Source organism: Chionomys nivalis, chromosome 11 (assembly GCF_950005125.1).
Source record: "Chionomys nivalis chromosome 11, mChiNiv1.1, whole genome shotgun sequence".
NCBI lineage: Eukaryota > Metazoa > Chordata > Mammalia > Rodentia > Cricetidae > Chionomys > Chionomys nivalis.
Window position 1 is genome coordinate 8,835,308 of NC_080096.1, and position 13,603 is coordinate 8,848,910.

A 13,603-nucleotide genomic window follows, 5' to 3' on the forward strand; every position below is an offset into this window, starting at 1 on the left:
CCATATATGGTGGTTCTGTTGAACTTGTCCATAGTGGCTTTCACTGTCTAAGTCAATGAGGACGACTGACCAGGCCTCTTCCTCAAGAGGGCACCAGATCCCATTATAATGTGGTTGTTGGGAATTGAACTCAGGACCTTTGGAGGAGCCATCTCTCCAGACTGAGTCTACCCGTCTTAAATTGCCTTTGTGCCGGATGCTTTGTTACAGCGATGAGAAAATGCATCCGAACAGCAGGCTGCTGCTGTGATAACCCTCTCTGTGTGGTTCTTAGGGGTTTAGAACTGGTTTGTGGGGGTGTACAAGAGTTTAGAGCTTGGGGTCAGAGAAAACCTAAGATTCTGTATACAATATTCTGTCTGTGTGTATGTCTGCAGGCCAGAAGAGGGCACCAGACCTCATTACAGATGGTTGTGAGCCACCATGTGGTTGCTGGGAATTGAACTCAGGACCTTTGGAAGAGCAGGCAATGCTCTTAACCACTGAGCCATCTCTCCAGCCCAAACCTAAGATTCTGTCAGCAGAAATAATGCAACATCCTGGTGGAAGTCCAGAAGCCCCGAGAGCTGAGAAATGTGGTCAGTGGAAGCTCAGCTCCTGAGTGGGACAAGGGCTCTATTGGGGACTGGACTAGTGCCATTCAGACCACGTTCTGAGGATCTGAGTGGGACATTGTGATGTCGCCTTGGAGCATTGTGTTGTCACTAGAGAACTGTGATGATCCACTGGAACATTATGAAGTCACAGCTGAGAATTGTGATGTCACAATGGAGCATTCTAGTATCACAATGTAGCTTTAGAAGGAGTGGAAAGTAAACAAACATCTCTTCCTTTACCAGCTTTTTGAGAACTAACTCTGGACCGTCTGAATGTCCTTCAGGCTCCCAGTGCCAGAGTCTGTAACCCCTCCCACCTCAAAGATTCTACCTTCCCGAGGTCACTAAACTTCTGTCTTAAAAAAGAAAAAACTACTTTTTCTGCCACCGATTCTTGAGAATTATCTCTAGTTGTTTTTTTTTTTTAATTTTCCATTCAGTTTCTTTCTTTCTTTCCTTTTTTTTTTGGTATGGCAGTTTTCGTGAGCTTTTTTTTTTTTTTCCTTAAGTTACAGAGTTTTAAAATTCCCTGCTCATATGCTCCAGGCTGCCGGCTTCTTTTCAGACAGAGCGCCTCAGCTTCTAATTGCTGGGATTCTAATGGTGCCTTTTCCAGATGTGCAACTGAATTACATCTGCTTACAGGTTACTGCAGAATTCAGCAAATCTGTGTGATATAGTGCAGCAACCAAGTTAACAAATTAAAACGTTAAGTAATGCTGGGTGGTGGTGGCGCATGCCTTGACACCAGCACTTGGGAGGCAGAGGCAGATGGATCTCTGTGCGTTTGAGGCCAGTCTGGTCTACAGATTGAGTTCCAGGACAGCCAAGGCTATACAAAGAAACCCTGTCTCAAAAAACAAACAAAGACATTAAGTTCTTTTAAATACATTTAAAGTTCACAAAAGAATTAGTTATGTCTGTCTTATACTATAATACTTATTCTTTCTACTGACATTATTACTTATTTTAAAAGTTCAGGGGCCAGCAAGGAGACTCACCAGCTAAAGGTATCTGTCACCAAGCCTGATGACCTAAATTCAGTCCTTGAAACCCATATGGTGAAAGTGGAGAACTGAGTCCCGTAAGTTTTCCTCTGACCTCCACATATGCACTAATGTACACGTGCATTCTTACATGTACATGTATGGTGTGGGAGGTCCTTCTGTATATGTGTTGTTTTTATTGGTTAATGAATAAAGAATCCGTCTTGGCCTGTGATAAGGCAGAGTAGAACTAGGTGAGGAAAACTAAACTGAATGCTGGGAGAAAGAGGGCAGAATCACGAGATGCCATGTAGTTGCTGCCAGGGACAGACACCAGAACCTTGCTGGTAAGCCACAGACACGTGACGATACACAGATTAATAGAAATGAGTTAAATTAAGATATAAGAACTAGCTAGCAATACAATTAAGTGATTGGCCAAGCAGTGGATTTAAAATACAGTTTCTGAACGATTATTTCTGGTCTGGGCAGCCAGGAATGAACTTGTGACCTCTGCCAACACATGTGTGCATACAAAGTAAATAAATGATTGAAAAAATCTAACAGCTTAAGTAAATAGAAACCCTTTTTCAAAGAATACAAATTACAAGAACTAAAAGAAATTGAAAACCTGAATAGCTCTAGAAATTGAAAACCTGAATAGCTCTATATCAAAGAAATTATATTTGTAATTGAGGTAAAAGTCTCCCCATGAAATCCAGGACGAGCTGGCTCCACCTGTGAATTCTGTCAAATATGTCAAGGCAAGTTAGTACCAGCTCTTTATGGACTCAGACTGTAGAGAGAAAGCTCCTCAACTCATTTCCCTCTGCACCAAGACAAGATAAAGCCTTTATAAGAAAAGAAAACTCAAGACACAGGGAGTATAAAATATCTTACCAAAATTTAGCAATCATCTCAGCCATGTAGCCTCACTGATTGATGGATTTTTAAATTTTTAGTTTTAAACACGTGTGTGCACACCCACGTGTGTTGGAACACATGCCCCTTGTGTTTGGGTGCCCACGGAGGCCAGAAGAGGACACCAGATGCAGCTGGAGCTACAGAAGGTTGTGAGCAGCTTGGTGTGGATGCTGGGAACTGAACTCTGGTCTTCCGCAACAGCAACACGTGCTCTTAATCACTGAACTGTCCGTCCCTCCAGCCCAAAGGCAGCTTAATTAAAAAGAAGCAAACACTTGAAGAGATGCTTCACAGAAGAACCAAACAGGGTCGATGAGATAGCTCAGCAGGTGAGGAAAGGCATGCGCTGCCAAGCCCAGTGACCTGAGTTTCATCCCCTGGACCCACATAAGGGAAGGAGAGGACTGACTCTCTCAAATACCCTCTGACCTACACACAGTGGCACACGCAGGTCGCCCCTCCAATAATAGACACAAGTAAACTTCCAAAAGAATTAAACAGCCCAAGATTTCTGAAAGGCATCCGATGTCACTCAAGAAAATGCAAATTTAAATCACAAACACTACTGGACCCACGGAACGACTAACGAGAAAACATCTGACAATAGCATGTGTTGGCAAGGGTGTGGAGTACCTGGAACTCTTATCCATTACTGGTGGGGATGGTAAATTAGCCTGGACAACAACTTGGCAGTTTTTCAAAGTGTTAGACATGTACTCACCTGGTGACCCATTTAGTCCTACTCCTTGGCATCTACTCAAGAGGAAGGAAAACGTGTTCACACAGAGACATGTACACACACACACACACACATATGAATATTCACCCACAATAGCTTCACGCTGGAAACAAACCACATGTCCATCACGGGAAGAGGTAAACAAGCCGTAAGACAGCGCAACATTGCAGTACGGCTCAGTCATCAAAATGAACTACTGCCACCCACACCTGTGTAGGTCAAGCTCACCATGGGGCCGGGTGAAAGGTGGGGGCTAGCCAAACTGAGCTTCCCAAAGACAACCAAGTCAGTCATGGGAAAGATCGGGGAAGAGGATTAACAACAGGGGCAAGAGGCAGGGCGGCGAGGTTATACTCCTAAAACTGAGAGAGAAAAAACATCTGGGGTAGGAAGGGCAGGGTGTAAAGAGGCTTTAGAGACTAAGGTGGGCACCTGCTCTGCCTGCTGGGCCACACTCAATTCTCTCTTCCTCTGGAATTATCCTTCTTTTTCTTCAGGGGATCCCATCTCTCATGCTGCGTCCTCTGTCTGAGAGTCTAAGCACGTCCCAGCCCTGAATGAACTCCTGTATGGCAAAGGAGAGTTTTCATAGGAGTTCTGTGACCCAGGTCCGGCCTGCCCACATACTCCCATTCTTGGAGGCCAAGATCATTCCAGAATGGAACTGTAGCCCTTTCTTTCACTGGCCTTCAGTTGTTAGGTGTAAGCCTGGAACTGCCGGAGCCAGTGTGGAGGGAGGGCTTGCCCCAGTATGACAAACCAGACACAGGACAAGCTGAGAGGTAAAGAGGTCTGGGTCCTGGGGACACCATGGAAACCCCTGGACTTTATACAAGCCTGCCCAAAGGCTCGTTTAGGTCAATTTCAACAGGAAGGGTGGTGGCAGTGGTGAGGTACGTTCTGGACATCTTGAACACGAGGCTCGGTACAATGCCCAAGGACCAGAGGCCTGGAGTCTCTCGGCGAACTGATTAAACAGACAGACATGGAGGACAGATCACCAAGCAAGCAGAGGGCCGAGGCCAGAGCCCTGGGGAGAAGCTGCGGCACAGTTAGAGGAGTTAGAAGTGAGAAAGGTCCCCAGGAAGAGAACACGGGCACCTACGGAAAGGGCAGGGGTGCCGGCTCCACCCGCCCTGAGGTCAGGTTGTGCAAGATGAGACAGGATTAGGAAAGTAGGCCACAGGTGACCTGTTCCCTGGAGGTTCTGGGAACCCTGGCCAGAAGCCAGCCTGGTTTTGAAATGGGTTCCAAAGGTTAAGCTGGGGAAGCAGGCAGGTTTCTGCGTCTAAAATTTGACTCTGTGAGAGAAGGGTGGTTTGCTTTAGTTTCCAAGTAGGGGTTTTTTAATGGCAGGGTGTTGCGTAGGCTTGTAGCAAAGGAGAAAGGGGAAGAGAAGGGAAAAGAGGGAGGTAGGGAGAAAAGTAAAGAGAGAGGAGAGAGGGAGATAGAGAAATGGAGAAGAGAGAGGAACACCTGGACAGGGAGGAGGGAGACTGGAGAGAGACGTGAACTCCTAGGCGCTGTGCTGGAGCCCGGCTACAACTGGGGCATGCCCGTGTCCAGTGCATCTGCTCCTGTGTTCCACGGTCTCCATTTGTCAGGCAGAACCTCCTGACCTTGACTGGGAGGAAGGGGAAACTGGGGGGTTCTGCAAGAGGAAGCAGAACCACGAGCTCCTTTATGGGGCAGACTGTTCTAGACTCTGGCCTCCTCGGCTGAGGCATGAGCTCCATTGTGGGGCAGACTGTTCTAGACTCTGGGCCTCCTCGGCTGAGGCAGGTGTAGGAAGTGGAGGCAGGTGGAAAGGCTGGGATGGAGGTCTTTGGAAGGTCACTGGCTTTGTGCCCTGCAAACATCTGTAGCAAAGGGCCAGGGGCCAGTGAGGCCCATGTCGGGAGGAAGGCTGAACTGTGGGTCTGGCAAGAGCTGACAGGTATGCCCCACCAGGCCTGGCAGGAAATGAACTTTAATGACACATTTAACATAACATATACAAAGCAGGGTCGTGTAAGCTGAAACCAGTCACTAACCAGGGGCTAGTTTATATTCTCATCTTGTACCAGATTTTCAAAGATTGTCACACCAGGCACATTCCAACACCCTTGAGAGTTAGTGGCAGCCACCTGTCATTGTGGTCTGTTCTGTGTCACTTACTGTCCCGAAGAGGTGTAAAGAAAACCTTTCCCCCGTGTGTGCATGTGTGTCTGTATGTGTGTGTGTGTAAGGATGATAGAGACTCACGTAGCCCAGACAGACCTTGGACACAGTAGCCTAGGCTGACCTTGAACTCTCTATTCTCCTGACTTGGCCTCTTGAGTGCTGGGTTTGCAGGTGCACACATTACCTCTATCTAGCCTATTGAAGTGGTTTTGTTTGTTTGCTTTTGAGACAGGGTAGCCCTGGCTAGGGCTGAATTCCTCCTGATCTTTCTGTTCCAGCCTCCTGAGAGCTGGGATTATAGGTCTGAGATACACCACACCTGGTTGTATACCTTTTATTTTCGAAGCATCTGGATTCAGGACTTTGAGGGAACGTATGTCCTGGAACTTAACACAGGGAGCCTGGCTTGGAGTCTCTCTTGTTCTTGTTGGCTAGTTCTTCATCACCCGTTTCTTGCCCAGCGGAGAAAAGCCAGCTGTGGTCCCGTGTGACTTCTCCGTGTAGACATAACCCTGTAGAGATCTAAAATACATGTTGTGTTCTCAAGGCTGGACCTCCAGGGCCCCTGGGAGTTCTACCAAAGGGCAGGACGTCTTTCCTATGACTGGACAGAGCTGAACCAGTCCAGGCAGTCGTGGGACCTGCCAGGATCCCTCACCTTTGTCCTGAAGGCCATGGAGATTCACACCTTTGTCCATCCTTGGCCCTGGAGAAGCTTCTTAATGGGCCAACGACAGATGTTCTGAGATATCCAACCCCAGGCTGAGAAGCTGACAGGTCTGCTTAGTTCCGGATCCCTACAGATGCACAGAGGTTAAGGGTAAGGGACCGCGGAGACAGAAGACAGACTCACCGGCAGTATATGAGGGTCATGGACTCCACACTGCTGGGAAGTTCTGGCATGAGAAGAGAAGGGGCAGGATACATACACACCTCCTTTCACCCCACTGACTCTGGGCATGCCAGTCTGCCAGCAGTGATCTGTAGTTTTAAAGGAACCTGGTCCTGCCATGCTGCCTTTGAAGGATTCCTGTTCACCTTTAAGAAAACTAAATTTGAGAGCATTTTCTTAGTGCTTCCTGGTTCCGTTGGAGACAGACCTTTGTGGGTCAGAAGAGGCCAGAGGACCCTATGCTGTTTGGGCTCTAAGAGCCTGGCTTTGTTTGCTAAACACTAGCAAGATTAGGCAACTTTACAAACAGGACGAAGGCCCTGGCCAGCTGCCCAGGGTGGTTACAGTCCTGGGCACAGAGGCAGGACAAGCGCACGTGGGCACCCTCAGGGAGAGCAGGCAGGCAGGAGAGGTTGTCGGGAGGCCTCCGAGGTCACCTTTGCCTGGCTGTCCAGATGCTCTTAAAAAAGCATTAGGAGGTACAAATTTGCGGCAATTTATTTCAGAAGATAGCATCCATTCTGGTCATAATTGCTGAGTCTGTAGAAGAAAGAAGGCATCCAGTTCTAACAAGGCTTAGCAGCTCATATTTTGAACATAAGTCAATCCAGGGATCATATCAGTAGAGCTCACCCAAATGAAGAGAGGATGCCTGTGGCTATTAGTATTTTAATGTAATAGTTTATAAGGTTCTTTTAATTTCTAACAATGTTGCGTGTATGGCAGCTTTGTCTGTATGTATATAACCATGAGTGTGCAATGCCCATAGAGGCCAGAAGATGGTGTCAGATCAGTGGAGTTAGCCACAGGCAGCTGTGAGCTGCCCTGCCCTGTGGGTTCCGAAAACAAAACCTGGGCCTCTGGAAAAGCTGCCAGTGCTCTTAACCACTGAGCCACCTCTCCAGCCTGTAGTTAATAAAGTTGTTTTTTTTTTTTAAAAAAAAAAAAACAAACTGAAAACAGTGATTCCTTCTTTATAAACTGCCTTCCAAGAGTGATGAATTCCATCCTAAGCCAAAATTGATTAGAAACTTAGCCCTAATTCTTATCTTTCCTTTTCAGCTCTTTAGCTTAGTGAATGGTCCTCTTTGGGGGATTAAATTCCCTTTGGATTTTCTCTTTGTATTTCCTAGACATTTCTCTCTCTCTCCTCTCCCTCTCCCTCCCCCACTTCTCTCAGATGAAGTGTGCTATTAGGAATGAGAACAGGAAGTTGGCTACATTGAGATCTTTTGTTACAAGTTATCTCTTGCCTTCTGTGTTTGTTTTTGTTTATGGTGGCTTTATCTTTTTCCTCCCTCCCACTCCCATCACCCAGTTGTCAAAGTTCTCCTCCCTGGTCTTTTGTGTATTTTTCCAGACACCTGCACATGTACACATACACAGATTTATAAGTATATGTGTTTCAGCTAATATGTGCCTATGTAGATATTCTCTGCCCTTTTCATTTTTACGACAAAAATTTTGTTTGCTTCTCCCTTGCATTTTCATGAGTGATATGTCTTAGAAATCGCTCTATATCCACACATAAATCATGGTCTGTTTTTCTTGGATCACGGTAGGATTTCCATTGCACGTAGAGTATTTACTTTACCAGTGCCCTACTGGTGGCCACTTAGAATTTTTCCAGTCTTCTTGTTATTGCAAACAAAGTTGCAGTGCATCACCTTGTACAGGCCTGATTTTGCAACATGCCCAGAGTCCTAGAAGGGGATTTGCTCTATCTCTACCCATTTGCAGTTTCCATAAGTTACTTTCTATAGGACTTAACAATTTATATGGCTGCCAGAAAGAAGGGTAGTGTGCTTCCACACACTCTTACCAAGGTCGTATGTTAATCTTTTCAAATCTGTGCCAACTGGGGAGAAAATAAGTGTAGTCTGCTATGGCTCCAATGTGGTTTGTTTCTCAGGTGCTCAGATATAGGAAGCTTGGTCTTCTGGGTGATGGTGGTGAGGGGTGGGACCCTAAGAAACAAGGCCTAATGAGAGGTCCTTAGGTTGAGGTATGCCTCCAGGAGGGATTAACATAGTTCCAGTTGCCACTACTGATTTAAGCATTGCAACTGCAAGTTGTAGTTGTGGCCAGGTGACACATACCTGGCACTCCAGCCCTAGGATAGCTGAGGCAGGAGGATTATAGATTTGAAGGCAACGTGGGTGTTATATGACTTTTTGTGGGGAGACATGAACAAATGTCTGTTTACCCCAGATAGAGCACACCAAAGAACCCCTTCCACCCATGTCTAGCTTATTTCACTGGCGAGTTTATTGGAATGATTTACAGGTACATGCGTGAGGGTTATTTACAGAAACACAGATGCCTCCAAAGCTGCTGTATCCCCAAAAAGCCCACCCACCCCAGCAAGAATTACAACTCCTAAAGGCTGCATCGCTGGACAGCTTGAGGGTAGCTTACCTGGGTGAAGGGTCTCCTCTCCAGATGGTCACTGCTACATAGTCTTGAGTAGGAGTGCTGTAAGTCTTGTAAGTTTCAGGAGATTCCTACAGCTTGTGAGTTGGATTTACTTTCTGAACCCTATTGAGCCTCCCCTCCAGGAGAGAATGTTTCAATTAGGTGGAAATAACCACACCAGATCCCACCTCTTTCTCTGACTCTCACATTTTTATGCTCCTTTCTCCCATGCTCTTTGAGCCTCACAGAGGCTTGATTCTTTCCCAGTGGGCCACTATGCCACAGCAGTATCCTTTTGGTTTCTTGACCATTGTGGTTTGAATGAGAAATGTCCCCCACGGGCTCATATACATGAACACTTGGTCCCACTTGGCTGCACTATTTGGGGAGGTAAGGCAGCCTTGAGGTGTTGGAGCCTTGATGGAGGAAGTGTGTCACTAGGGTTGGGCTTGGAGGATTTATAGCCTCACCCTGCTTCCTGTTCTGCATCTCTGCTTCCTGTATATAGATGAGATAGGATCTCAGCTTCCTGCTCTAGCCCCAGGCTCCCTGTTGCCCTAATCATCATGGATATTATGGACTCTCCCTCTGACACCACAAGCCAAAATTATCTATTTCCTTTGTAAGTTGCTTTTGATCATGATGTTTTATCCCAACAAACAGAAAAGTGCTGAATACAGCCCATTTAAGTCTCTGCAGCACACTTCCCAATGTAAAAAGACAGCCCACCCTGGGCTGCTCAGTGAGGTGCTGTCTCAGATAAAATGACATCAGGTAAAATAAAATATAGGTGCGTGTTGCTCCATGAGGCACAGCCTGAGCCACGGATTGCTCTGTGGCTTCCTGTCTGATGTGGCTTTTTCCCTTTCACCTGTTCCTGCCACGATGTCATCCTCTGCCACCATCACACCGAAGGCCCAAACAACTGACCATGAATTTGGACTGTTGGCTTCCAAAACGTGAGCTCAGTAAGCCGTCTTTCGGTGTAAGTACCCACCCGGCTTAGATCAGTTTTTCTGTAATAAAGAAAAACATGGGGGCCAGTACACGGCTTAGGACTAGGTGTCCTTCTCAGCCACATGCCACCTTAGGTTTTGCAGCAGAGTCTCTTGCTGAACCTAGAGCTTGATGATTTGACTAGATGGCTGGCCAGCAAGCCCTAGGGGGCTCCCATCTCTACTTACCCAGCACTGGATTTGCAGAGGTTCTGCCATGCCTGGATATTTGACAGGGTGCTGAGGATTAGAACTCAGGTCTTCATGCTTGTGAATCAGTCAGTCAACTGAGCCAGCTGCCCAAGCCCATCTGGCTGAATTTTAAGAATATTTACTTTATCTCTGATTTTATTTATTTATTTATTTATCTATCTGTCATGGCTTAGGGGTGGTATTCTTGTACTTATCCAACTTGGGATTTGCTGAGCTCTTGGTTTCTCCATGACCTGCAAAGAATGTGGTGTCTTCAACAATAGGTTTTACTGTCTAGTCTTTTTGGGGGGCAACCAAGAGCAATGATATTAGCGTATACTGTTGTGGGTGCTTCCGGGGCCTCCCTGACTGATAACTGCTAGGGAGATACCCCATACCTAATACTGATATCTTTCCATTTAAGAACTTATGTCTTGCCGGGTGGTGGTGGTGCACACCTTTAATCCCAGCACTCGTGAGGCAGAGGCAGGCAGATCTCTGTGAGTTCGAGGCCAGCTTGGTCTACAAGAGCTAGTTCCAGGACAGGAACCAAAAGCTACAGAGAAACCCTGTCTCAAAAATCCAAAAAGAAAAAAAAGAAAAAAAAAAGAACCTATGACTTCTTGGGAATCATCTTCCTCTATGCAAGAAGGCTATATTGGAGCGCCAACTATTTTTAAGTTACATTTTTGATTAGTTTACAAGGCTTGGATTTCTATAGCGGTTTTTCATATATCCTTAATTTTGATTAACCTCTCCTCACTCTTTCCTCTCCCTTGCACCCCTGCTTAAACTACTAACTCCTAGTATTCACCCCACACCGCTGCTGTCTTCATATCATGTGTGTTCTACTGTCCTCTCTCCCGCTAAGGCCTCTTTGCCTGTCCCTCATGGGCCTTTTCTTTCTGGACTCCCAGTTACTCCAAATTCACACAAAACTCGAAAAAACTCAAGCTAGGATCTACACATAATGGAGAACGTGCACCATTTGTCTTTCTGGGCCCGGGTTGCTTCACCTGATACAATGTTTTCCAGTTTGATCTGTCTCCCTGCAGGTTTTGTTTTTCTTTATAGATGACTAAAAGTCCATTGTGTTTGTTTCCAGGATCCATGAGTTGCCTGGTGGACATCTGGGCTAACTCAGTTTCCTACCTATAGTGAGTGGAGCAGTAATGAGCAGGGATGAGCAACTCTCTCCCTAGGAAGACTGGAGTCTTTTGGATACACACCCCAGAGTATCACGGCTGGGTCATATGGAAGTTCTATTTTTAGCTTTTTGACAAGCCTGCAGGCTAGTTTCCAGAGTGCTTGTACCAGCCTTGTTGTCGTTTGTTTTCTGGATGATAGGCATCCTGACTGGGGTGAGATGGAATCTCAAAGTGGTTTTAATTAGATTTCTCTGGTGACCAATGACGTTGAACACCTTTAAAAATGTTTAACCACCTATATTTGTTTTGGTTCAGTTCCGCGGCCTATTTTTAGTGTTTTTTTTCCTTGATGTTTATTTTCTTGGGTTCTTTGTCCTTTGTATGTTTTACTAACATTTGGTCAAATTTATAGCTGGCAAGTATTTTCTCCCGTTCTATAGAGTGATTCCTCATTTGACTGACGGGTGGTGTGTGCGTGTGCATCTGCGTGAACGTGCATGCGTGCTTAGTATTCAGCTTTCTTCACATTTATGCAGTTCAGCACCAAAACTCAGGGAATTAATTGTGCCACCCACAGCAGGCTGGGTCTTCTGATATCAATTAATGAAATCAAGGCGATCCCCCACAGAACATTCACAGGCCCACCTGTTCTGACAGCGCTCCACTGAGCCTCTTCTCGCAGGTGATTCTAGATTGTGTCAAGTTGACAATTAGAGAATTAAACATCTTGAGAAGCAAATGTTCTCACCTGTCCCGACACCCTTTGACCTTCCGCCACTGTCTCCCAATGGCTGAGGCTAACTAGAAGCGAGGGCAGGGTGCCCGTTGATACAGTATGTGGAGGCCAGTCACATCCATGGCTGGGATAAACCGTGGTGCTCAGCTATGCCCATGGCAGAGAGTAGGCTGGAACGGAAGGCAAATGGACCATGTCCCAAACCTCCCTGTTCCCCACCACATTCCATTCTCCACGGAGCAGCCTGAGGATTCTGTGTGCTGCCGTGGGAAGGCAGGGGAAAGCAGAGCCACAAGATGGCCAGAGCCTGGGCCTGCGACACCCTAACAACAGGAGCTGGTATCTGGGTTAAGAGTGTGTTGTAGCTGGGCGATGGTGGTGCACGCCTTTAATCCCAGCACTCGGGAGGCAGAGGCAGGCAGATCTCTGTGAGTTCGAGACCAGCCTGGTCTACAAGAGCTAGTTCCAGGACAGGCTCCAAAGCCACAGAGAAACCCTGTCTCGAAAAACCAAAAAAAAAAAAAAAAAAAAAAAAAAAAAGAGTGTGTTGTAAACCACAGTCGTGTTAGGGTTGCTACATGTGGGTCTTTACTTAGCAACCTGACCTGCATATCCACAGAACAGGGTGTCATGACCACAGGTTTATCGGCAGACTTAAGTCAGGTAGAATTTGCTTCAGACAATGCTCGAAAAATCACAACTTCCCAAGCAATGGCAGTGATTATTATTATCGCTTAGTATTTGAAAGGAATTAAAAATCATGCCATTTTTTCTCATGTGCACATGTGGCTTGCATTCATGTGGGTGTACATGTGGGGGCTGCATGTGTGTGCACCTACACGTGGAGGTCTGAGGTTGGCCCTGGGAATCTTCCTAGAATTCTTTACACCATATTCTTTGAGGCAGGGCCTCTCAGAGCTTGCAGATACGGTTAGTCTCCCTAATCAGCCTGCTCCCAGGATCACCCTGTGTCTTTCTCCCAAGGCTGGAATCACAGGCAAACCCTCCATGCCCACCTGGCATTTAAGTGGGTTCTGGGTTTCTGAACTCTGGTTATCTTGTTTGTATAGCAGGTGCTTTAGCTGCTGAGCCACTACCCCAGTCCACCATCTCCTTCCTTCCTTCTTTCCTTCTTTCCTTCTTTCCTTCCTTCCTTCCTTCCTTCCTTCCTTCCTTCCTTCCTTCCTTCCTTCCTCCCTCCCTCCCTCCCTCCCTCCCTCCCTTCCTTCCTTCTCTTTTTTCAATACAGAACTTACTATGGGCTTTAGTTGGAGAACATGTGGACTGTGAAGGATTATGTATAGAAGTAATACAGCACCCCCACTTCCAGCCCCCACCCCAGAAGGCTTCTGCCAGTTGTGACCTCTAGGCATCGAGCTTGTGCCAACCCTATGCGCCCCCCCCCACCAGGATTTGCAGTGTGGCATTCAGGGACACTGCATCTGGACTGCCCTGGACTCTCTGTAGGACAGAAGAGAGATAATGCTCTCTTCATCAGGTTCGGCACCTTCCACTTTTATGTTTCCAAAGCCAGGGAACTGTAACTGGCTAAGTTACCCTGGGGACAGGACTCAAGACAGAGAGAGGCTACCAGACAACGTGGAGAGGAGAGATAGGCCCAGCCTCTCCAGTACACCAGTGAACTCAGCCCTCCCAGCGTGGCCACAAGAGCACCAAGTATGTGCTTGAGCCTGGTGGCCACCGCACACTCCCGTGGCTCCCTACCCACAAGGCCATGGTCTCTCCAGCAGCTAGCAGAAGGAGCAGGATGTGCTTTGAGGTTCAGAAGAGGCAATCCGATGGCCTGTGTCACCAGT